We start from the raw sequence: 26,522 nt of genomic DNA, 5'->3' as shown, positions 1-26,522 counted from the left end.
ACATAAGTTAACCTGAAAATTCCACCATGAACCCCTAAACCTGATAACCAACTTTACCAAAGTGGATGGACATAAAATTAACTCAAATCAGTAGCCTTCCTACACTCAAAAGCTAACAGGTTGAGTGTACAGAGCCATATTGGGGTGTCATGCCACAAAGTAGGAACTTGACATTGATCAAGGTGAACTTCCTTTCCCAGCCTTTGTTGAGCTGGGATTCCTGTGATAATCAGGATTCTGCTCCACCTAGAGTGATGGTAAAGTTCATTAATCCTCCAGGTCTATGAATTTCTGAATTAAGCACGTGACCCACCCAGCTGACTGAGCAGTGGAGCCAATGCCCAATGAACAGCCAGACCACTTCCCCAGAACACACACCTGAGATTGTTGGGAGGGACTCACACCAAACACCTGAAATTGTCATACCTCCCTTAGACTTGGGGCCTCAATAAGCAATTGTGTTGTCCTGGCCTCTCTTCTTTTCACTGCTCCCACCCCTCTCCCCCACCCCCTGTATATTCCCAGCTTCTCTTCCTGGGACCCAGTTCACAATAGTTGCAGGCAGTTACAGTTGAGAAAGAAATTAGGGAAACAAAAAATTCGGCAAAACCAGAACGGGGAAGTGGGAAGGGGTGGGTGGGAGGACAGGGGGAGAGAAGGGGGCTTACGGGACTTTCAGGGAGTGGGGGGCTAGAAAAGGGGAAATCATTTGAAATGTAAATAAAAAATATATCGAATAAAAAAAAACCCTCACAAGAGCCACATATAACATTACATACCTTGGTGTGACTCTCATCAAGCAAGTGGCAGATTACTATGACAAGAGTTTCAAGTCTCTGAAGAAAGAAGTTGAAGAAGATCTCAAAAGATGGAAAAATCTCCCATGATCATGGATTGGAAGGATTAATAGAGTAAAAATGGACATTTTGCTGAAAGCAATCTATAGATCCAATGCAATCCCCATCAAAATTCCAACTTAGTTTTTCCCAGACTGAGAAAGAGCAATGTGTTATCCTGGGAATAACAAAAATCCCAGGATCTGGAAAACTATTCTCAATAATAAAAGAGCTCACCATCCCTGACCTCAAGCTATACTACAGAGCAATTATGAAAAAAAAAACTGCATGGTATTGGTACAGTAACAGACAGGGAGATCAACGGAATAGAATTGAAGTCCTAGAAATGAACCCACTTACCTAATGTCATTTGATCTTTGACAAAGAAGTTAATACCATCCAGTGGAAAAAAAAGACAGCATTTTCAACAAATGGTGCTAGTTCAACTGGAGGTCAACATGTAGATCCATTCTTATCTCCTTGTTCAAACCTCAAGTCCAAGTGGATAGAGACTCTCCACATAAAACCAGACACACTGAAAATAGTAGGAGAGAATGTGGGGATGAGCCTTGAAACATGGGCACAGGGGAAATTTTCCTGAACACCAATGACTTATGCTCTCAAATCAACAATAGACAAATCATACCTAATAAAATTGCAACACTTCTATAAGGCAAAGGACACTATCAGTAGGACAAAAGAGTAAACAATAGATTGGAAAAAGATCTTTGCCAATCCTACAATCAATAGAGGTCTAATATCAAATATATACAAAGAACTCAGGAAGTTAGACTCCAGAGAATCAAGGAAACCTATTAAAAATCATATAGAGAGTTAAACAAAGAATTCTCAACTGAGAAATATCAAATGGCCAATATGCATCTGAATAAATGTTCTACATCCTTAGTCATTGGGGAAATGCAAATTAAAACAATCCTGAGATTCCACCTCATACTAGTCAGAATGGCTACGATTAAAATCTCAGTTGACAGCACATGTTTCTGAACATGTGGAGAAAGAGGCACACTTCCCCATTGCTGGTGGGATTGCAAGCTGGTTCAAACACTCTGGAAATGAGTTTGGCAGTTCCTCAGAAAATTGGACATAGTACTACCTGAGGACTCAGCTATACTACTCCTAGGCATATACCCAAAGATGTTCCAATGTCTAACAAGGACACATGCTCTCCTATGTCAATAACAGCCTTATTTATAATATCCAGAAGCTAGAATGAAGCTAGAGTGAATGTCCTTCAACAGAGGAATGGATACACAAAATGTGGTGCATTTTCACAATGGAATACTACACAGCTATTAAAAACAAAAACTTTCTGAAATTCTTAGGCAACTGTATGGAAATTGAAAATATCATCCTGAGTGAGGTAACCCAGTCATAAAAAAAACATATCATATCCACTCATTGATAAGTGAATATTAGCCCAAGATACAATTCACAGACCACATGAAGCTCAAGGAGAAAAGACCAAAGTGTGGGTGTTTGTCCTTCTTAGAATGGGAAACAAAATGCACAAGGGAGCAAATATGGAGACAAAATGTAGAGCAGAGACTGAAGGAAAGGCCATCCAGAGGCTGTCCCACCTAGAGACAATATCTCAAATACAGTCTCCAAAAGCAGACTCTACTGTGGAAACCAAGAAGTGCATGCTTACAGGAGCCTTATATGGCTGTCTCCTGAGATGCTCTGCCAGAGCATGGCAAATACAGAGAAGGATGCTCACAGCCAACCATCAGACTGAGCACGCACAGTTGCCAGTGGAAGAGTTAGAGAAAGGACCAAAGGAGCTAAAGGGGTTTGTCTCCCCATAGGAAAAACAATGTCCCAGGGACTAAACCACCAACCAAGGAGTACACATGGAGGGACCTTTGTCTCTAGCCTCCTATGTAGCAGTGGATGGCCTTGTCAGGCATCAATGGCAGAAGAGGCCCTTGGTCCTGTGAAGGCTCAATTCACCAATATAGGGGAATGTGAGGGCAGGGAGGTGAGAATGGTTAGGGGTGAACCATCATAAAAGCAGGGGTAGGGGGCATGGGTAGTGGGTTTCCTGAGGGGAAACCATGAAAGGGGATAACATTTGAAATGTAAATAAGGAAAATGTCCTCTAAAAAACAAAATCCTTAGTAAGTATGTGACTATCTATGCATGGATTAAGTCAATTTCTAACAGAATTGGTAGACTTAAAATGAAGTATAAACATTTGAGTTTTCCATTAGACTATCTGTAGAAAGTTTGAATAACCTGTAAAGAGAAATAATATAAGACCTGATTCATTAGAGTCTGAGAAGTCTCCAATGAGGCCAAATCGATTGTCTTAATTTGGAATGTAAACAAAGAATATAGAAAATAATAATAAAAAAAGAAAAAATAATGAAAGAAGGAAGGACAGGAGAGAGAGAGAGATCCTTTAACAGTGTAGAAATTAACATTTTCTTCTAAATGTGTGGAGCTTTAATTAATTTTTGTTTACAGAAGAATTAAAGATACATGATTTTAAAGTTTAACAATTGTTTCAAGATGAAAAACCACAACATTCTTTCCAGTGTTGCCTTTGAAATTCTGTCAAATAAAAGGTATTTTAATGGCCACCTCATGCTTATGTATCATCGGAAATCTGTAAGTTTTTTTCACGACAAACTAAAGATATTTATTCTATGTACTAGGCTTCTGATATTTAACATTCACTGTAAAACATGGTTTTCCATAATAAAAAGTGTAATATTTATCTCCACAACATGACTAACCACATGTGGGGAGCAGACACACAAGGTTCTGTTTGGAAAACACTCAAGTACCTCCCTGGTCATAAGGAATAGGTGCCTCTGTGTTTACTACCCTGCTAACACAAAAGGATTTAGTATATTTCTTCATTGTGAATTAGTGTCACAACACCACAGTTTTGATACAAAAGGTCATCTATTACACTGGTAAAGAAACCCACTTTGACAAATCTAAGATAACCATATTTCATCAACATTGAATTACAGACATAAAATATTTTATGGGAATTATGCTTTGATAAATGGCAACATTCTGGTCCCAGATTGAGGCCAGATGGTTACAGTGTCTTTAATACATGTAACCATTTGGTGTGAGCACAGTTGTGTGTCTCAGTCTCCTCATTTCTGTTTAATGATGGATATATTCCAAATAATACAAGATGTTCTCCCAACATGCTAAATTTCTTGTGAGTGAGCAGACTATGAGCTCTTCCCAGTTTACCTTAGCCTCATTCATTGGAAAATAATCCGAGATTCAGACTTACTAAAGCATATTTTCTGTCCCCAGGCATAAAGAACAGGCAGCACCTTCTTCCTACCCAAAGGAAAAAAATGCTATTAATCTAAACTAATGTCTTCAGTATGTGATGATAATTTCACTATCACATGTGAAATTGTTTCTGGGCCTTTTTTTTTGCAAATAATTCTGTTCCTAGGTTAGCATAACAGAGAAACATTGCCTTCATTACAATTAGATACAATTTTCTGTGGAATACCTGAAATATAAAGGCATCATTCAATTATTGGTAGCTAACAAGAACATTTCAAATTTGTTTTTCACCAACAGGAATTTAAGCTTTATAATTGATCTTTAAATTTGAAGGCTTCCCACCAGTTCCAAAATAAAAATTCACATTATATGACACAGTTCTAAAATCTGCACATGTACCTCATTCACTCTAGATTTGTAAGCAAATCCTCTTTCCTATTAATTACTTGGCATCTATCTAAAGGAACCAACCTGAAAAGACATATGTTCTTATGGATGACTATGTCTGGTAACACATGAGATAAACTACAAATTTAACTCATTAACCTGAATTTATTTAGTAATATGCTACAACTAGTTGTTATGCTGATATAAGGAATGACACTTTAGTACTAAAGCAGAGTACATTTTTACCCTCACATACTTTGAGTAGACTTTGCACCTGGATTTTTCTCAGACCTATCAAACCCAGGTCCATAAAGGGTAAATATCAATGTGTTTTCTTGAATGATAAAAATAGAGCTTCAATATAAAGCTCTCTATCTTAGGTAACAAAAGATGGTTCTAAAGCAAGCTGTATTGAACATTTGTTCATTATTCCTACCTAAGTAAAGGTTGTCTGAATGGGAGCAATTGCTCACTAGGTTGTCTCAGTTTTGAACCTAACATACAATATGGATAAATTTATCACAAGTTATTCATCTTATTATTTAATGAGACCCAGTTGAGAAATATTTCCATGATTGCAAGAATTTAATTTAGAGAAATTTTAACTTTTCTCATTATAATATACAACTAAAGGGATAGTTTACCATCAGTGAAATTCCTTTGAAAATTCCCTGTACCTCACAGAAATATTCACCTAACTAGAAGTATTAAGCTGACCTGTGGCTACTGTATACTTGGAAAATTATTAATTAATATAATTAATATAATTAACATAATTAATATACTATTGATTTTACCTAGCAAATTATTTAAAGAGATGTGTACACTGAGGGCAATAATAGTTTTCAAATTCTCACTATTCTGTGTAGTGTCTATCTTGGAAGTGTCTAATCTCAGTACAAGTTTATTCATAAAAGCTTGGACCTGAAATCTGGAAAATTCATGTTTGCCAGTCTTTGATCATTATTTGATCATTATGGCCAAAACTATTAGGCTATCATGACAGTGTTTTGTTACATAATTCTGGCAAGCCTGAAACCTGTCAGGACAATATACCTGGTACTTATTTGCATCAATCTTCTGTCTCTGGATCTTGACTACTGGGATTTTAAGCTTAGAAGACATATGTCCCTTACCTTGAGAGCAATAAAAGATTTTTCTATGCATGATTAAGAGAAAATAAACATGTTTGATGTCTCTTAAAAGACTTAAGTTGTGTAGGTCAGATGGTCAGCAACTCATCTCTAGAAAGATCATAGACCCAAGAATGGAACTTACTACTAGTGTTTATCTGAATTGACATAGTATAGAATAGCCTTCATTATTTCTAGGGTTATACCCATAGACAAAATTTAGTCTCAGTCTAAATCATAGAAGAGTCTCTCTTCCCAGGGAATTCTATGAATGCAAAGATTCATAACTGTCCTATTAGGGAAGAATAAGAGACAGTTGAAGGACATGTCTTAAATAGGACAATTTTTATCACAGGTAAGCCTCTGAGAAGAGTGCAGAAGATGCCACTAGGAGATGTAAAGAACCATAGCACGCCACTGTCTAGGTAGGATGGGGTTTACAGAGCAGGTTTGAATGTAAGGTTTACCTCACAACAGCTGTGCTTTCTTCTGGCACTGAGACTGAACAAGGGTGGCATGATCAATAATCCATCATGAGTAGTTGAGAGGTTTATGGAGACCTTTCCTGTACATCTGAACTATTGGCTATTGCCTACATCTGAGAAATGGCAGGGATGATGGTGGTAAGTCTTAATCTTCAGTTGCACGTGTACTACTGAGCCCTCAAGCTTCTAATACAGACCTCAAATCTTATGGTGTGTGTGTGTGTGTGTGGTGTAGAAGGACTACATGGATGGAAACAGAGAAGGGGTGGTAAACATTGAGAGTAATTATTTTAAATTAGATAAATGTGTTGAAGAACAAATATAATTTTAAAATTCATTTTAAAAAATTTATGTGGCAGAACTAATTCAGACTACAGTATCCTCCTTTTATCTTTGTCTCCTTCCCTATTTTGTTTTTAAATTAAGTATGTACTTAAGCTTTTGTGACAATCAAATATGAATTATGACAACTTCCCATGGTATCTTGTCTTCATCATTCAATGTAGCTTTTGCTTTATTTCGGGTATTTTTGGGATGAGTTACTGTTATTTATTTCAGAACTTCTTTCTTTTTGTTTGCCTTTCTTTATCTGCCTGCCTTTATTTCATGTTTAGAACTGTCTGTATGGCTTTTCCCCTGCTTTTATTTTGCCTTTGTCGATACTGTGCTGCTCTTACTTTGCTGCCAGAGTCTAAACGAGATGTGAAACTCCTATCTCTTGTGGATTTACTCTGTGCTGCACAACATTTTTCTTTTATGTTTTTGTTTGTTACAAATTATCATGGTTTATAAACCCTTCCAGGCTTTTCAACGGGTTTTATATTACTAAACATGAAAAATAAAAGGATGTAGCAATTTCAAAGGGACAAATTCCCTTTCAGGAGTAACTGAGGATGCAAAGTGAAGCAATAGAATGGCTATTGGATGTATTCTCCAGCAACATGAGGTGATACAGTAGCTCTTGGAATGTCACGGAAGTTAATGAGGCAATTTCCTACAGAGAGATGGGACAGTGTAGAGAAAATCTTTTGGTGCCTTTTGCACAAAAAACAAAAGGCACTTTCCTCACTGCAAATTATAGTTTCAAAATAATTCAGAAAATAGTGTCTACTTATGAAAAATTGAGTCACTCAGCCAAGTGTATTCAGTGTCTCAGAAATCAGGGAAGAAGGTATATTTTTGTGTATTTTTAGCTGAATGTAGGTTTTCCAAAGTAAATTCTCATGCCAAATTTGAAAGAAAGACCAAAGCAGTTTCTACCAGTCTTAAGATTTTTATTCCATAGGAAATATGATCAATGAACAACTGGGAAAGATAGAAATCACCTTTGGATTATTAAGAAATTATTCAGAAAATATAAGTCTTTTCACTGGCAAATGCCAGATTTATAAATACATGTTTAAAGGAAATAGTAACTGCAGTAAAATAGCACATGAAGATTCAAGAAAACATGGGTTCATTATCAGTTTCCATTTGTGCAGACAGGGAGTTCCAGGTACTAAATTTTAAATGGGTCATCCCAGACTCTGAGCTTTTCACCTTTGTATCAAATGGAGCAGAAACAAGTTTTCCATAAGAAGGTTTAGCACATGAAGTTCTCAGGGAGAAACATTTCCTAAGTGAAAGCTAAATTACCAGTCAAGATAATGGCTACAATACTTTATACCTTCTGTTTCATATGACTATCCTGGAGCACTATAATTTTGTTTACTTGTCTTTGTATTCATAAAGTGGACCTAAAATATGTGCCTGTAGAAATTCCTTTCTCACTCAACGCTCTGCTTGTAGGATGAACAATTTGACTTTGAAAGCTAGATTTATTTCCAAATATTAGTATTTTCTATCCCATGGACATATCACAAATTATGTCTCCTCTTGTATGACAGTGTATCTCTATTTATCTACTAGCAATACTTCCAGAGTTAATAACTATAGGTAATTATCTTCATTTTTTCAAATGTTTCACCTTACTCCAGAATATTTAATTGGCATTTGAACTTTTGGGGTTTTGGAGTATATGCTCACTTTTCTTTTACATAAGTGCTAACAACTTTCCAAAATGTATAACCAATATACATTTCATTTATAAAAAGTCCCAAAATGATCTTGCTAAAGATTAACCACCAATTTTAGTGGTTTATTACACTGATATTATAAATATAAGTTTTTTAGATTCTCTTTGCTTTACATTGCTGCTACACAGCACTGAGTCGGGTACATGTGGCCAATGTCTCACTCTTGCAGGAGACCATCAGGGTCAGAGTTCCCCCTTTGATGAAAGAGGGTTTTGAGAGTAAGACTAATAGCAGGATATAATTCTCTTACATTACACTCATTGATATCATTCCTGGTGAATGAAAGACCTAGACTAACCCATAAAACAGAAGTAGTCAGTTGTTTTTATATTTTTATGACATATGTTATCTTGTTATACAGTAGTAGTATATGTCTTACAATATTAGAGCTAGGTTGGAAAAGAGTGATCCATGGTATTATCCACCAGAGAACTGCCTAAGCTACAATACCAAGTTCACACACATTGGTGATGTTGATGGGTAGCTAACTGCCTTCTGTTTGTTTTAGAGTCCAATTCCATGGGAGGTAATTCACTGTATACCTGTATACTGGATACCTCATTGAGAGCCTATGGCTAGGAAACTCAAACTACTGTCTAGGAAATGGATTTTTCATTAAATTTTCTTGTACGTATTTGTTTTTATTTTCCATGCCAAGCTCTCTCAATCTCTTTATTTTTATTATATATTATTATTTTCTATAGTCTTTGTTTACATTCCAAATGATTTCTGCTTTCCCCACATGTCCCATACGCCTTCTTCTCTCCACCCATTCTCAAATAACCTCTCTTCTTTTCTCTGTCGTGGTACTCCCCTCCAATGCTAGATCAAGCCTTTCCAGGATCAGGACCCTCTCCTTACTTCTTCATGGGAGTCATTTGTTATGCTAATGACAATTAGCAAATAGTAATGCTATTGTGCCTTTGGTATTCAGAGCTTCTGGACTAATTAATACCCACTTATCAGAGATTGCATTCCATGTGTATTCTTTTGTGATTGGGTTACCATACTTAGGATATTTTCCAGATTCAACCATTTGCCTAAAAATTTCATAAATTCATTGTTTTTAATTGCTGAGTAGTATTCCATTGTGTAAATATACCACATTTTCTGTATCCATTCCTGCATTGAGGGACATCTGGGTTCTTTCCAGCTTCTGGCTATTATAAATAAGGCGGCTATGAACATAATGGAGCATGTGTCTTTATTGCTTGCTGGGGAATCCTTTGGGTATATGCCCAGGAGAGGTATAGCAGAGTCCGACAGAAGTGTCATGTCCAGTTTTCTGAAGAACCTCCAGACTGATTTCCAAAGTGGTTGTACCATCTTACAACCCCACCTGCAGTGGAGGAGTGTTCCTCTTTCTCCACATCCATGCCAACACCTGCTGTCTCCTGAGATTTTAACTTTAGCCATTCTGACTTGTGTGAGGTGAAATCTCAGGTTTGTTTTGATTTGCATTTCCCTAATGACTAATGATGTTGAGCATTTCTTAAGGTGCTTCTTGGCCATCTGAATTTCTTCAGGTGAAAATTCTTTCTTTAGATATGTACCCCATTTTTTTTTTGTTATGTTTTTTTTTTTATTTGATATAATTTATTTACATTTCAAATGATTTCCCCTTTTCTAGCCCCCCCCCACTCCCCGAAAGTCCCGTAAGCCCCCTTCTCTTCCCCTGTCCTCCCTCCCACCCCTTCCCAGTTCCCCGTTCTGGTTTTGCCAAATACTGTTTCACTGAGTCTTTCCAGAACCAGGGACCACTCCTGCTTTCTTCTTGTATCTCATTTGATGTGTGGATTATGTTTTGGGTATTCCAGTTTTCTAGGTTAATAACCACTTATTAGTGAGTGCATACCATGATTCACCTTTTGAGTCTGGGTTACCTCACTTAGTATGATGTTCTCTAGCTCCATCCATTTGCCTAAGAATTTCATGAATTCATTGTTTCTAATGGCTGAATAGTACTCCATTGTGTAGATATACCACATTTTTTGTATCCACTCTTCTGTTGAGGGATACCTGGGTTCTTTCCAGCATCTGGCAATTATAAATAGGGCTGCTATGAACATAGTAGAGCATGTATCCTTATTACATGGTGGGGAATCCTCTGGGTATATGCCCAGGAGTGGTATAGCAGGATCTTCTGGAAGTGAGGTGCCCAGTTTTCGGAGGAACCGCCAGACTGCTTTCCAGAGTGGTTGTACCAATTTGCAACCCCACCAGCAGTGGAGGAGTGTTCCTCTTTCTCCGCACCCTCTCCAACACCTGCTGTCTCCTGAATTAATAGTGTCATTTGGTTCCCTGTGGTCTAACTTCTTGAGTTCTTTTTATATATTGGATATTAGTCCTCTATCAGATGTAGGGTTGGTGAAGATATTTTCCCCATTTGTTGGTTGCCATTTTTTCCTTTTGACAGTGTCCTTTGCCTTACAGAAACTTTGTAATTTTATGAGGTCCCAATTGTCAATTCTTGATCTTAGAGCATAAGCTATTGGAGTTCTGTTCAGGAACTTTTCCCCTGTGCTCATGTCCTCAAGGGTTTTCCCCAGTTTCTTTTCTATTAGTTTCAGTGTGTCTGGTTTTATGTGGAGGTCCTTTATCCACTTGGGGTTGAGTTTAATAAAAGGAGATAAGAATGGATCAATTCACATTCTTCTGCATGCTGACCTCCAGTTAAACCAGCACCATTTGTTGAAAAGGCTATCTTTTTCCACTGGATGTTTTCTGATCCTTTGTTGAAGATCAAGTGACCATAGGTGTGTGGATTCATTTCTGGGTCTTCAATTCTATTCCATTGGTCCACTTGCCCGTCACTGTGCCAGTATCATGCACTTTTTAACACTATTGCTCTGTAGTATTGCTTAAGGTCTGGAATACTGATTCCCCAGAAGTTCTTTTACTGTTGAGAATAGTTTCAGCTATCCTGGGTTTTTTTGTTATATCCAAATAAATTTGAGAATTGCTTTTTCTAACTCTGTGAAAAACTGATTTGGGATTTTGATGGGGATTGCATTGAATCTGTAGATTGCTTTTGGCAAGATAGCCATTTTAACTATATTAATCCTGCCAATCCACGAGCATGGAAGATTTTTCGATTTTCTGAGGTCTTCTTTGATTTCCTTCAGCAAGCTGAAATTCTTGTTGTATAGAACTTTCACTTGTTTGGTTAGAGTCGCACCAAGATACTTTATATTGTTTGTGGCTATTGTGAAGGGTGTCATTTCCCTAACTTCTTTCTCAGCCTGGATTCCTTTCCAAACATCACATCAGGATATGGTTGTGCAAATGTGTATATGCATGTACACATACACACACACACACACACACACACACATACACATACACACACACATACTTTTTAAAACAATTTATTGCTTAAATGTTCCACTGGCATGGAAGTCTTTGTTTTCTAACCTAGAGATCTCATATGAAAGAGTTTCTAGGTTGTTTTGGAATGTCTATGTATAGAAACATAGTCTATGGTTTCTGATGGTCTTATTTTTACTTTCAAAGTTTTGTTATATTTTCTTCATTTGCTATACTGAACTAACTAGTCATTAAAGTAAAATATTCTAGTAAAGTGGATCTAACAGGACATTTCACATTTAAAAGCACTTGAAAGGGAAGATTTCCTACATTTTATCATGTTTTCTCTGAGATTTAGAGAAAATTTCTTTCATATTTTGAAAGATCCCTCAGGTTCCTACCTTTTAAAAATACATGAAGGACTGTTTCATTTTACAAATGCTTTTATTGTATCAATTCCAAAAGACTATTTTTGATTTAACTCTTTGTTCTTTCATGTGGTTACATTTGATTAGTTTTACAATGTCAAATTAACTTCCCATAGCTTAAACAGTATAACATTTAGATATTATTATATTATACATTGAAGGATTCAGTTTAAGAGACTATTAAGAATTGTATGTCTTTATGATAAAGATACAGCTCAAAAATCTGCATTTAATTTTGTAATCTCTCATAATTTTCATTTTTGAATGAAAATTCAAGGTCTTCTGTCCTAAAATATAATGTAAAGTTTTTACTCACACATTATTTTTAATTTTAGAGTGTGTGTGGACAATATGGTTGTATAATCTTCTGATAGAAGGCACCTCATGGACAGAACTGGAAATAATGATTTAGTTTTTTTTTAATTTTTTTTATTCGATATAATTTATTTACATTTCAAATAATTTCCCCTTTTCTAGCCCCCCCACTCCCCGAAAGTCCCGTAAGCCCTCTTCTCTTCCCCTGTCCTCCCTCCCACCCCTTCCCACTTCCCCGTTCTGGTTTTGCCGAATACTGTTTCACTGAGTCTTTCCAGAACCAGGGGCCACTCCTCCTTTCTTCTTGTATCTCATTTGATGTGTGGATTATGTTTTGGGTATTCCAGTTTTCTAGGTTAATAACCACTTATTAGTGAGTGCATACCATGATTCACCTATTGAGTCTGGGTTACCTCACTTAGTATGATGTTCTCTAGCTCCATCCATTTGCCTAAGAATTTCATGAATTCATTGTTTGTAATGGCTGAATAGTACTCCATTGTGTAGATATACCACATTTTTTGCATCCACTCTTCCGTTGAGGGATACCTGGGTTCTTTCCAGCATCTGGCAATTATAAATAGGGCTGCTATGAAGATAGCAGAGCATGTATCCTTATTACATGGTGGGGAATCCTCTGGATATATGCCCAGGAGTGGTATAGCAGGATCTTCTGGAAGTGAGGTGCCCAGGTTTCGGAGGAACCGCCAGACTGATTTCCAGAGTGGTTGTACCAATTTGCAACCCCACCAGCAGTGGAGGAGTGTTCCTCTTTCTCCACACCCTCCCCAACACCTGCTGTCTCCTGAATTTTTAATCTTAGCCATTCTGACTGGTGTAAGATGAAATCTTAGGGTTGTTTTGATTTGCATTTCCCTAATGACTAATGAAGTTGAGCATTTTTTAAGATGCTTGTCCACCATCCGAAGTTCTTCAGGTGAGAATTCTTTGTTTAACTCTGTACCCCATTTTTTAATAGGGTTGTTCGGTTTTCTGGAGTCTAACTTCTTGAGTTCTTTATATATATTGGATATTAGTCCTCTATCTGATGTAGGATTGGTGAAGATCTTTTCCCAATTTGTTGGTTGCCAATCTGCCCTCTTGATGGTGTCCTTTGCCTTACAGAAACTTTGTAATTTTATGAGGTCCCATTTGTCAATTCTTGCTCTTAGAGCATACGCTATTGGTGTTCTGGCTATTGGTGTTCTGTTCAGAAACTTTCTCCCTGTACCGATGTCCTCAAGGGTCTTCCCCAGTTTCTTTTCTATTAGCTTCAGAGTGTCTGGCTTTATGTGGAGGTCCTTGATCCATTTGGATTTGAGCTTAGTACAAGGAGACAAGGATGGATCAATTTGCATTCTTCTGCATGCTGACCTCCAGTTGAACCAGCACCATTTGTTGAAAAGGCTATCTTTTTTCCATTGGATGTTTTCAGCCTCTTTGTCGAGGATCAAGTGGCCATAGGTGTGTGGGTTCATTTCTGGATCTTCAATCCTGTTCCATTGATCCTCCTGCCTGTCACTGTACCAATACCATGCAGTTTTTAACACTATTGCTCTGTAGTATTGCTTGAGGTCAGGGATACTGATTCCCCCAGATTTTCTTTTGTTGCTGAGAATAGTTTTAGCTATCCTGGGTTTTTTGTTGTTCCAGATGAATTTGATAATTGCTCTTTCTAACTCTGTGAAGAATTGAGTTGGGATTTTGATGGGTATTGCATTGAATCTGTATATTGCTTTTGGCAAAATGACCATTTTAACTATATTGATTCTACCGATCCATGAGCATGGGAGGTTTTCCCATTTTTTGAGGTCTTCTTCCATTTCCTTCTTCAGAGTCTTGAAGTTCTTGTCATACAGATCTTTCACATGTTTGGTAAGAGTCACCCCAAGATACTTTATACTGTTTGTGACTATTGTGAAGGGGGTCATTTCCCTAATTTCTTTCTCAGCCTGCTTATCCTTTGAGCATAGGAAGGCCACTGATTTGCTTGAGTTGATTTTTATAACCTGCCACTTTGCTGAAGTTGTTTATCAGCTGTAGGAGCTCTCTAGTGGAGTTTTTTGGGTCACTTAGGTAGACGATCATGTCGTCTGCAAATAATGATAGTTTGACTTCTTCCTTTCCAATTTGTATCCCTTTGACCTCCTTATGTTGTCGAATTGCCCGAGTTAGTACCTCAAGTACAATATTGAAAAGATAAGGAGAAAGGGGGCAGCCTTGTCTGGTCCCTGATTTCAGTGGGATTGCTTCAAGTTTCTCTCCATTTAGTTTGATGCTGGCTACCGGTTTGCTGTATATTGCTTTTACTATGTTTAGGTATGGGCCTTGAATTCCTGTTCTCTCCAAGACTTTAAGCATGAAAGGATGCTGAATTTTGTTAAATGCTTTTTCAGCATCCAATGAAATGACCATGTGGTTTTGTTCTTTGACTTTGCTTATGTAGTGGATTGTATTGATGGATTTCCGTATATTGAACCAACCCTGCATTCCCGGGATAAAGCCTACTTGATCATGGTGGATGATCGTTTTGATGTGTTCTTGGATTCGGTTGGCAAGAATTTTATTGAGTATTTTTGCATCGATGTTCATAAGGGAAATTGTTCTGAAGATCTCTTTCTTTGTTGGATCTTTGTGTGGCTTTGGTATCAGCGTAATTGTGGCTTCATAGAAGGAATTTTGTAGTGTTCCTTCTGTTTCTATTTTGTGGAATAGTTTGAAGAGTATTTGTGTTAACTCTTCTTTGAAGGTCTGGTAGAATTCTGCACTGAAACCATCTGGTCCTGTGCTTTTTTTGGTTGGAAGACTTTCTATGACTCCTTCTATTTCTTTAGGCTTTATGAGACTGTTTAGATGGTCTAGTTGGTCCTGATTTAATTTTGGTATTTGGTATTTGTCAAGGAAATTGTACATTTCCTCCAGATTCTCCAGTTGTGTTGAGTACAGGCTCTTGTAGCAGGATCTGATGATTTTTTGGATTTCCTCAGTTTCCGTTGTTATATCTCCCTTTTCATTTCTAAGTTTGTTAATTTGGATACTTTCTCTGTGCCCTTTGGTCAGTCTGGCTAAGGGTTTATCTATCTTGTTGATTTTCTCAAAGAACCAGCTCCTGGTTTTGTTGATTTTTTGTATGGTTCTCTTTGTTTCTACTTGATTGATTTCGGCCCTGAGTTTGATGATTTCCTGCCTTCTACTCCTCCTGGGTGAAATAGCTTCTTTTTGTTCTAGGGCTTTCAGGTGTGTCATTAAGCTGGTAATGTATGCTCTCTCCGTTTTCTTTTTGGAGGCACTCAGGGCTATGAGTTTTCCTCTTAGCACTGCTTTCATTGTGTCCCATAGATTTGGGTATGTTGTGTTTTCATTTTCATTGTGTTCTAAAAAGTCTTTAATTTCTTTCTTTATTTCTTCCTTGACCAAGGTATCATTGAGTAGAGTATTGTTCAATTTCCACGTGTATGTGGGTTTTCTGTTGTTTCTGTTGCTATTGAAGACCACTTTTACTCCATAGTGATCAGATAGGAGTCATGGGATTAGTTCGATCTTCTTATATTTGTTGAGGTCTGTCTTGTGACCAATTATATGGTCGATTTTGGAGAAGGTACCATGAGGTGCTGAAAAAAAGGTATATTCTATTTAGTTTTGATAAATGTAAATTTCAATATTTTTGTTTTCTTTTGATATGTTTTTTTGATTTGTATATTTTATTTACATGATAAATAGCTTGCATGGTTTTTGATTCTCTAAAAACATTCAGCAATTTAAGCATTTGTTTTATTTTCATTCTTTTACTAAGTTATGTGCGATTTTGTTTATCCATTCTATGACAAAGTGTCTTATAATCAGTTATATTTCAAAACAGCTAGACTTGAATCCTTGATCTTCTTTCTTCTAACTTCCAATGACAAATATGTTCTTCCATGCATAATCATTCCTTTACTCTAAAACATTTAATATTATTTTCCAAGACCTTGAATAAATAAATAGTTATTTTCCTTTTATGATGAGTACTCCAGGATTAGTGATGGTTTGTTGTTAATATAGTCTATCTTATCATAGATCTGATGTTTATTTTGTTAAATTTGTATTAGTATTTACTAAAAATGAGTTACTAATACTTATTGTAATTTTCTTCAAATTGATAATTTACTTAGAAATGATTTTGCTAATCTATATGAATTTGTGAATTTTACTCCTTAGTTTTTGTCTATTTTCTGTGTCATGGCTTGTGGTCAGAGTTTTAAGTACTTAGTAATTTAGTGATATTTCAGACAAATATGCTTAATGTGAGATTATAAAGTTTTTCAAATACACTTAAGAGCATGAGAAAGCATTACACTCAGATAAAGATCCTCCTTGTTAAAGCCACACTATAGTCACACAAAGTGTATGATAAAGCTATAACTACCTTTTTTATCCATATCCTTTGTAGTTGGTAGAAGAAGGCTCCCAAATCTTGTAAACTACAGACATAAGAAGAGAAAAAAAATGGAATGAAACAAATGTCAAATCATAGTTCTAAATTATGCTTAATATTTTCTATGGATTTTGCTCAATACGAATTTATACCACTTTTGTAATCAGAAAACTATTCCTACACTGTGTGTAATGTAACATATACTTTCAAACCCATAGACACATATAAGCAATGTTTTTGAAGTTCTGTGTCTAGAGTTTCTAATCTTTTAGAAAAAGTATATTGACTTCGACCAATGTTTTAAAACTATTTTTATAAGTACAAAGAAAACAAATAAAACCTAAAACCAAAAACGAAAAAAAAAAAAAAAAAAAGCAGTGACTGCTGGAACTTCAGTTTAATTATCCTTTGGTTTCAAGAAAAATAATCAGTAGTCTTACCTATCAATCCATCCTTTCAACAATTTTTAAAACTATCTTTATTATCCTGTTAACACAACCCAACTACAATATATATTACTGTATGTTGTGGATAGCCCTGGGACTATTCTGTAATTTGCTGCTCATTCCATTCTCCTGGAAGAGTCTGTGAACAAAGAATGAGTAGTATTGGCACTCAGTTGATTTCCTGTAAACCTTCTTCCCACCTAATTTGTAAAATAAAGACTAGAGCTGGAGTGATTGGGCGGATGAAGGGAAGGTGGAGCTGAAAGTTGTGGAGAGAGAAGAAAGAAAGAGGAAAGAGGAGAGAGGTTACTAGGGCCACAGAGGAGGATGTGGAAAGAAAGTAGTGCAGAGAGAGGCAAGTCACCTGGAGAAACCCCAAACTCATAGATGGGGAAAATGGCAGTGTAGTGGTAGATCTGCCCAATCTAGGATGGAATTTTGTATTCATATTGAGCTGTGTTTTCATTGCAGGGGCATATTTGTGTTGAAGATTTACTGAAACAATTGTATATTTTAAAGATATGCTAATTCACATTTCGTTTCGAAGGAAGGGAAGGAGGAAGGGAGGGTGGGAGAGAGGAAGGAAGGGGATCAGAGGGAAGGGGTGGGATCATGGGAAAGGGAAGGAATCCTACCATGCTTGATCTGCACATGGAAATTCCTGGATTGAGTTTTCTAATGCACGTGTTTTTCTTTCTCCTCACTTCTGTTTATAGCAAACCAAAACCCAACTACTTTCCAGCAAAAATCAGGAGACAGTTATATCTTTAGGTAAAAACAATTTGATACTGGAGGCATAAGGTAGGGGTAAGGTGGAGTATCGGTAGTGGAAATTTCCTCCATATAGCATGCATTATATAATGGCTCATTTCTCATGTTTGGATATTTTTGAAGCCTTCTTATGAATAGTTGGACAGTTTCTTAGCAAGTAGTAGCAATATTATAGTTGCTAAGTCACTTCTAACTGAGAAGCCAATTTAGAGGGGAAATGGACATGCAAGCTGCGAGCAGTAGGGTAGAAGCTTCAGAGGTGTGGAAGGAGAGAGGAAGAGAGGAACAGCAGGTTTTCGCATTAATTTGGTCGGTAACCTTGACACTAAAGTGATGATGGAAAACTCATAAGGTGTGAATGAAGGTCTCCAGCCAGCAAGTGAGGAAGTTACATAATACATCACTTATAATGACTCCTTTGACTGCGTATAGAGTGAGAGTCTCATTCTTAATAACAGTAAATCTACTGGTATTGTGGAGAGAATGGATGGATTTTGAAGTTAGATGAGTTAAAGTTAACTGAGTACATTGGATGAACCATTTAACCTTTCTTGACAACTGGGTTTTCCTCTGTAAAATACAGATATTGTATCAGAACATGTGAAACTTTCATTGACCTCCAAAAGATCTGTTGCTATACATACCTTTAATGACAGATTCCCAATTGAGACAGCTATTATATAAAGAGGGTCAAATCATTTTATGTCAAGGTAAAAGATACTCAAACTGGTGCATTAGAAATTCTCAGAAGGTTTTTCACGACTGCCTAGGGAATCTTGAATAAATAACTCACAGGTTAGGATACCACATAATTCTTCATGAAGAAGTATTTACTAAAGAAAAAAAGAAATATGTTAAGATATAGCAAATTTATTAGACAACTTGACAAAATGCCAAAAAGGGTGTATATCCATTAAATCCAGAATTCAACTTTTTATCTCATTGATATTCAGTTTATTAACACTAAAAACTGAAATGATTTTTTGCTGTCTCCCCATTGTCATATATTTTTATTTTTTTTAATTTTTATTTGCTTGATTTAAATTTTTTATTTGGAAAGCTTATGGATCCATGGATATCATCCACTCATGATTGGCTAACCATACTTCCTACTGACATGAGCTAGGAAATTGTTTCATGGATTAATTGTCCATATTATGACACAGAGAATTAAGGGTTAAAGCAATTATATCATATACATATTTTCATAGGAATATAGTCATTATGCCTAGGAAAAAATAGTAGTACCAGTGATTGAGATATCACAATACTGAAATTAGGTGACCAGACAGTAAAAATAACCATCCTTAAGCCTCAAGGATCAAAAGATGTTAAAGGGAGTTTGATGAGGAGCTAAAATGGCAAGCCTAAAAGTCTTCATTTGTTTTCAGAGGAAGTATATTTCATAAATGAGGTCAAGGAATTTTACCTAAAACATACTAATCTTCAAGGAACCTGAATTCAGATATAGTTGTGACTGTGGGGGGACACTTTTTCTCTAGTAGTTGTCCATATTTGAGATAATTACCTCTTGAGAACAGAATCGTCTTTATTCATCATCAGATACTAATGTGCTTTTTCAATATTCTGATGTTTTCAGAATTATCTAGAAACCAGTGGGCAACTTCCTTTTATCCCATCATATCTGATATTTCTACTAACTGATCTTATTTGCTTCTTTTTCAAGAAACTATAGTATTCTCATTCATAAACAAACTAATTCCCATGTCATTCAGTTTAAATTCCTTTCCCATTTCCCCAGATGTTTTTGTTTCTTTAATTTTTATTTAGTTTAATTCTCCAGAAAGTCTTCCTCCCAAAACTGAACATTTGATTTTGTGATTTTTGTTCTTTTCTCATCTATCACACTTTCCTAATATTTAAAATCACTTTCTCTTTTACTTTTACCTTTTTTAAACTTTAACTCCTATCAGAATTCCATAAAACATATAGTAATTTCCAGCTTTTTAGAAAATAGCCAACAAATAGTAGTAATTATTTTAAAATTAACTATGAAATCTCAAATTTCATTCATTAACAATGATATTTCCTTCAGTAGATTTAGTATACATAACCCACTGAAATTACATGCATTTTGCAATATAGTTCTGTAATGCACTTAAACTGGGGAAATGTATCTTGAAGTTGGGTACCTGAGATAATATGGACATACAACATTTAAGCTTTTCAATAATTTCCTTGGAACTTCCATGAAGTTTGAGAGTTAGAGGATCATAGAAACAGCCTTCATGATATTATGTAGATTAAAAAAAAGATTTTTCTAAACATTCATACAACTCTGAAGTTTGAGAGCCTAACCAGCAGGAAGCCATGAGAAACAGTGCAGTGGGAGAGATGAAAGAGAATATGAAATGAATGTTGATCTCATAAGAATAAAGGTTGCTTTTTTTTGTATGTGGCATTCACACACCAAAGTCAGACTTTTATTGATAATGCATTGGAAACTGTTAAAATATTTCAAACTGGGCTAAGAATCACACATTCTTAATGAGTGTATACCACTCTTAACAAATATACAGGTCTTGACAACGTATGTTCACAAGACTGTACTTAATCATCAACTTCTCTACAATTAATATTAGAAATTACACCGCAAGTAGGAAAGTATAACTAAACTTGAGACTGGAAGCTAAATAAGCACAAGAAGTTTCTGATTCTGGGTATATATTCCAGGGGAAAACCATAACTTTTTGACAAAATGAATCATTTTCACAATCATGCTTTTAGGTGGGAGAGCTATACAGATTAATTGGGTCCTCTGAAAAGCTGTACATCAGAGAATTTTTTATCTGCTGAGCAGTCTTTCTGGAACCATTTAATTTGCAGATGGCTTTGTAGTCATAGAGTTAAATGTATCTCGTCCTGCATCATTTCATTGTGTAGTTATCATTTGAGGCTATAATAGTTGGACCACCAAAATAAAACATATCTAGAAGATGATACTAGCATTGTGGCTTGAGATTCAAAAGTGTAATTTGATTTTAAGTGGAAATAAGAATTAAAAACCTAATTTGTAGAATTTGTAGCTCAACATATATACAGTATAAAACTTCATGGTCAAACTACTGTCAAAGACAGCAATGGGTCCAATCAGTAATGGCTAAGTTCTGTATGGGTAGATTCTAGGATATATAGTTTGTAGATACCAGTAATTTGCTATAGAATAAAAGAGATGAAGGCTTTGAGGCCTTCATACAATAGTAAATCTTCTTTTTAAGAAAATGAAAACAAATTTGGAAATACAAAATCATTTCCATTTCAGTAAAAGTAACTAATGAATGTTTATTATCTAGAAGTTTAAGATTCATAAAGTTCATGGTAAAATTCACTGCTAAATTCATAATATGAATATAAACTATTTCCATAAACATAATGGTTTGGATTTAACTTATTTATTGCAGTCCAAAATGAATATCTGTTTCTAAAAACATTGAAGATGGAAGATTCTTACATTGAAGTAGTGTGAGATTTATTTTATGCAGTTAGTTCCTATGCTAACTCTTTATTACATTTGTGGTTCAAATACTTTAAAGTCATTTTGTAAAGACATTTTACTCATACTTTCTATTTTTACAGTAAATTTACGGATGATCTTATTTTAAAAATGGTAGAGAAACAGATATTATTTGATAATAAATGTAACATGACAGGGGATGGTAGTTTTACTTTACTGTGGTCAAATCACAGCCTTTATCACATTTTCTGATGCTTGAAATTGAGGAAAAAGTATTTACTTGCAATTAGATGGCTGCTTTTCTATAAAATGCTTGCCTCTTTTATTGTATACTTTGTATGTGAATCAAGAGAGAAGAAAATGCGTTTCAAAATCAATTTTTATTTTCCTATTGGTGAAAATCTTACTCAATTTTTAAACCTCATTATTTATCTAAATTTATATTTTCTATAAAACTATGAATCCCTTCCTACTTAAGACTATAGCTAATAATTCATTGAAAGTTTAATGATCATTAGGAAAATGAATTAGCTAGGAAATTATTTGCTCTTAGGCTTGAGGGCAAAATAAAGGGGACCAAAATTAATCTTTGACTCCATGGAAGCACACTGCACAAGGATGGGCGTTATGCACCAGGTTGAGATTTTCTATAGATACTCCTCACAAGGGATCTAATACTTCTCAGAAGTTTGAATGTCCTTCCCACTTCTTGGGTTTTCATGTTATATTTGGATTGAAACTAAGTCAATATAACCAAGATTCTTAGATTAATGCTTAATAATTTGAGTCAACCTTTATTGTGTAAAACACTACTGCAAAGTATTCAACTAAAGTTTCTCCCTATGATACTGGAAGATAGATTTTTAAGTTGTAGCAAATAGTAACAACCAATCATATTATCTGCATCTATAGTAGCTCCAGATAACATGAAATTGTCATATAAGGTACAGAAACAACCAGTGAAGCCCTGAGACAAAATTGTGTGTGTGTGTGTGTGTGTGTGTGTGTGTGTGTGTGTTTGTAGTCTTGACTTTATGTTCTTTGCAAACAGAAGTTATTGATTTGATTTGTAGTTTTAAATATGCTACTGGAAATTTAAATGAGCAAAAGCAGAAGGCATTTTCTAAAAATCATTATCTAGTACCAGGCTAAGATTCCAAAGGAGACTTGGAAATTTGTTCTTTTTGTGAAACCTCAAAACGAAAGGGAATCAACTTGTTAGCTTATGTCATTGTGTGTGTTAGATATTCCAGTAAGATTTTGCTATACAGAAAACTATGGAAATATTGAAGGAGAGTTCCTTAGATGAAACCCATTAGAAATTACTCTAACAGGGCTCCTGAAATGTGTTGTTGGCCCACTAAAGAATAAAAAGGAGGCTTCCTCCTGCCCTGGCCACCATTGAAGAACAGCAGCCATGGTCCTGTGTTATCCCACGATTGTGGGCCTTAACAAGGACCACAAGGTGATGAAGACCACACAAAGAGCAACCAATAACATTGGGAAAAGCCTGGAGTACATTGCTAAAACCTTTTCTCCATTCATAATTATTTTGGCACTGGGTATGTAATAGTAAAATATCACATTTTCCTCTTTTCAGATACATACAGGACCTAGAGTATATTAAAGAAACCATTGAGTACATGCTTCTTAAAAACAAAAGTACAAGTAGTATTTTATTGGGAATTTGTTTGTATATTCTGGAATTGTTTTTTGTTGTTTGTTTCTTTATTAGTACTTATAAAATGATATGTAATCAGGGCTTGATGGAATTATTATGCATATAATCATAATATAATTGCAGGTTCTACAAGGAAATATATTTAGAATAAATATTGCTGTGGTGTCTTGCATGTCTCTTATTTCTGGATAGTTTTGCATAATAAAGGTTATATATGAAAAACTTATAGCTTACATCATTCTAAGGAAAATTCCTTAGAATAATTCCATTAAAACCAGAAAAAGCATCTGACTGTCTACTCTGTCTACTACTGTTAGACAGACTTCTTAGAGCACTAGCTGATGCTCTGAAGAGTAGCTGATGCTTAAAGGATTAGCTGTAGCTATAAGGCCAATGAGACATATCAAATAAATATAAATAATAAAAGAAGTAATCATAGTAATGCATTTTCACATTATATGATTCCATATAAATGTGACACTAAAGATTCTACCAGGAAATTATTAGTACTCATATCTCATTTCAGCACAATGAATAAATGCAAAAAAAAAAACCATAAGAGCCATCTATTTCTAAGAATTTAAAATCAAATTCCGTACACAAAAGTATCAAAATATACTTTTTAATAAACACAACCATGGAAGTAAGGACTTTTGCAATAAAAACCATTAAAACTCTGCAGAAAAAATAAATAAATTCAGGATTAGACAACAGAAATGCCTTTTTGTTCTTGAGTTCGAAGAATAAATATAGTCAAAACTGTCATATAAACAAAAGTCAATTAAATATTCAATTCAATACAAATATAAACTACAGGGCTATTCTTCACAAACACAGACAAATCAATCTCAAATTCTACATGGGAGCACAAAATACCAAGGATACCAAAGCAATCTTCAATGGAAAGAATAAATCAGAAAATATCACTTTACCTATTTTGACGTTATGCCAAAGAGAAATGGTAAAAAAACAGATGCCATCAATACAGAAATATGTTTATTAATTAAATGAAATAGAAGATTCTCATGCATAATCCACATAGGTACAGTCACCTGACTATTAACAAAATTGCCCAAATAGTCACTGGAAAAAAGGCAGTATCTACAAAAATATTTCAGGAAAAGCTGGATGCCAACAACATAAAAAAAAAAAAAAAACACAAACAAAATATCAATATAAACCAAAACCAAGTCCTCTAAACAGTAGCAATAACATAATTACAAAAGGACCAAAGAGTTCATTTTAAAACTTCAACCTCTGAAAGTATTAGAAAAAAAGCTTGGATTTATGATAAAAGGAGAAGAAACAATGGTTTCTAAATATCTATTCAATAACCCAGACTACAAGGGCAGCAATTGACTTGTGTTATTTCATTAAACTAAAATGCTTCTGTGTAATACAAGTTTAAGGAATCAGGTTACACAACAGGAAATTTTTTTTCTGGCCATAAATCTTTAAAATTAATACCGGGATGCACAAAGAACTAAAATAAACAAAATATTAACTAAATAAACTAATCATTCAAAAATTAGGTCTTCAAAAATTTTGAACCTTTCAGTGTAATTTGCCATTAATCAGGAAATGCAAATTTAGATCTTCATTCTCCTGATCCTCATTGTCAATATGGGGCTTGGGAGACATTTGTGACTGAGAATTGAAATCAGTGGGTTACCATCTCTGAGACTAGCTGGATACCTGGGAATGGGAGGTTTGCAGGAGTCTATGGGGATACCCTAGCTGATACATCTTGAAGCTGGGAATATGGAGAAGGATCTGGCCACCTTCTGTAGCAAGAAGTGAGTTGTAGAAGAGGGAGTGACACATTAACTCACGCACAAAACCTTCAATCCAAATTGGTCTTCATTAAAAATTGCACAGGACTAAAGAGGTAGCAGAAATTGAGGAGCCAGCCAGCCAATTACTGGACCAAGTTAAATGGCATCCCATGTGATCAACCCAACTCCCGAAGCTATTATTGATACTCTGCTACGCTTACAGACAAGAACCTAACTGTCTCCCGAGTGGCTTCATACAGCAGTTGATGGAAACATGCAGAGACCCATCCCAAACAAGAGAAGCAACATGGAGATTCTTTTGGAAGAAAAGAGTTGAATGAGCTGGAGGGGACAAGAACACTAGAGGAAGATCTACAGACTCAACCAACCTATGTCCTTGAGGGCTAACAGAGCCTGACTCTTCATATTGGTCCCTGTCTCTGAGAAGAGAATGGGATAGTGTGGGTCTCTTCTCAGAGACAGGAAAACAACCCTTGGGTACCACCCTTCCTTGGTACATCAATATGCAGCAGAACTAAGCACATCCTCTCTCTCTCACTGAGGCAGAATCAGGCTGCCCAGTGATACCTGATCATCTCTATTCATTACTTCTGAGTCATTTACATTTTAAACACATCCCTGCTATGTAACTCCAAATATATATATATATATATATATATATATATATATATATATATATATATATATATATATATATATACACATATACATACATACATATATACATACATATACATATATAAATATATACATACATACCAATATATATGCATATACATACACATACACACATATACACACATATATATATGTAATACATATATATATATACATATGCATACACAAACACATACATATACACATACACACACATACACATATACACACATACACACACACACACACACATATATATATATATATTTATTTATATATATATATATATATATATATATATATATATATACACATGTATATATGTATATATCTTCAGGTACAACTTCATAACAAGACCAGACACAACAGTCTTACTGATTGATGTCAAATGCTTCCAAGGGTTTAGAAAAGTCCTTCTTAAGATACATAATCTTTTCTTGGATTATATGATTGGATTTTTGATAAAATTTTTTCTCTTTTTTATTGGCTATTCTATTTATTTACATTTCAAATGCTATCCCTTTTCCAAATTTCTCCTCTGAAAACCCTCTATCCCATCCCCCTTACCACGGTTTCTATGAGAGTGCTCCTATCCACCCACTCCTACCTCACCACCATAGCATTCAGCTATGTTGAGTCATATAGTCTCCACAGGACCAAGGGACTCCCTTTGCATTGAAGTGAGATAAGGCAATACTCTGCTACATACACAGCTGGAGACATGGGTTCCTCCATGTGTGTTCTTTTGTTAGTGGTTTAGTCCCTGAGAGCTCTGGGACTTCTGTTTGGTAGATAATGCTGTTTTTGCAATGGTGTTGCAAAACCCTTTGGCTCTTCCTTGCCCTAACTCCTCCATTAAGGTTCCTGTGCTCATTCTGATGGTTGGCTGTAAGCATCTGCATCTGTATTTGTCAGGATCTGGCACAGCTTTTCGGGAGGCAGCTATACCAAGCTCCTGTGACCAAGAACTTCTTGGTATCAGCAATAATGTCTGGCTTTGGTGTCTGTAGATGGGATGGATTCCTAGGTGGG

Source organism: Apodemus sylvaticus, chromosome 11 (assembly GCF_947179515.1).
Source record: "Apodemus sylvaticus chromosome 11, mApoSyl1.1, whole genome shotgun sequence".
Classification (NCBI taxonomy): domain Eukaryota; kingdom Metazoa; phylum Chordata; class Mammalia; order Rodentia; family Muridae; genus Apodemus; species Apodemus sylvaticus.
Note: the sequence above shows the minus strand (reverse complement) of the source record.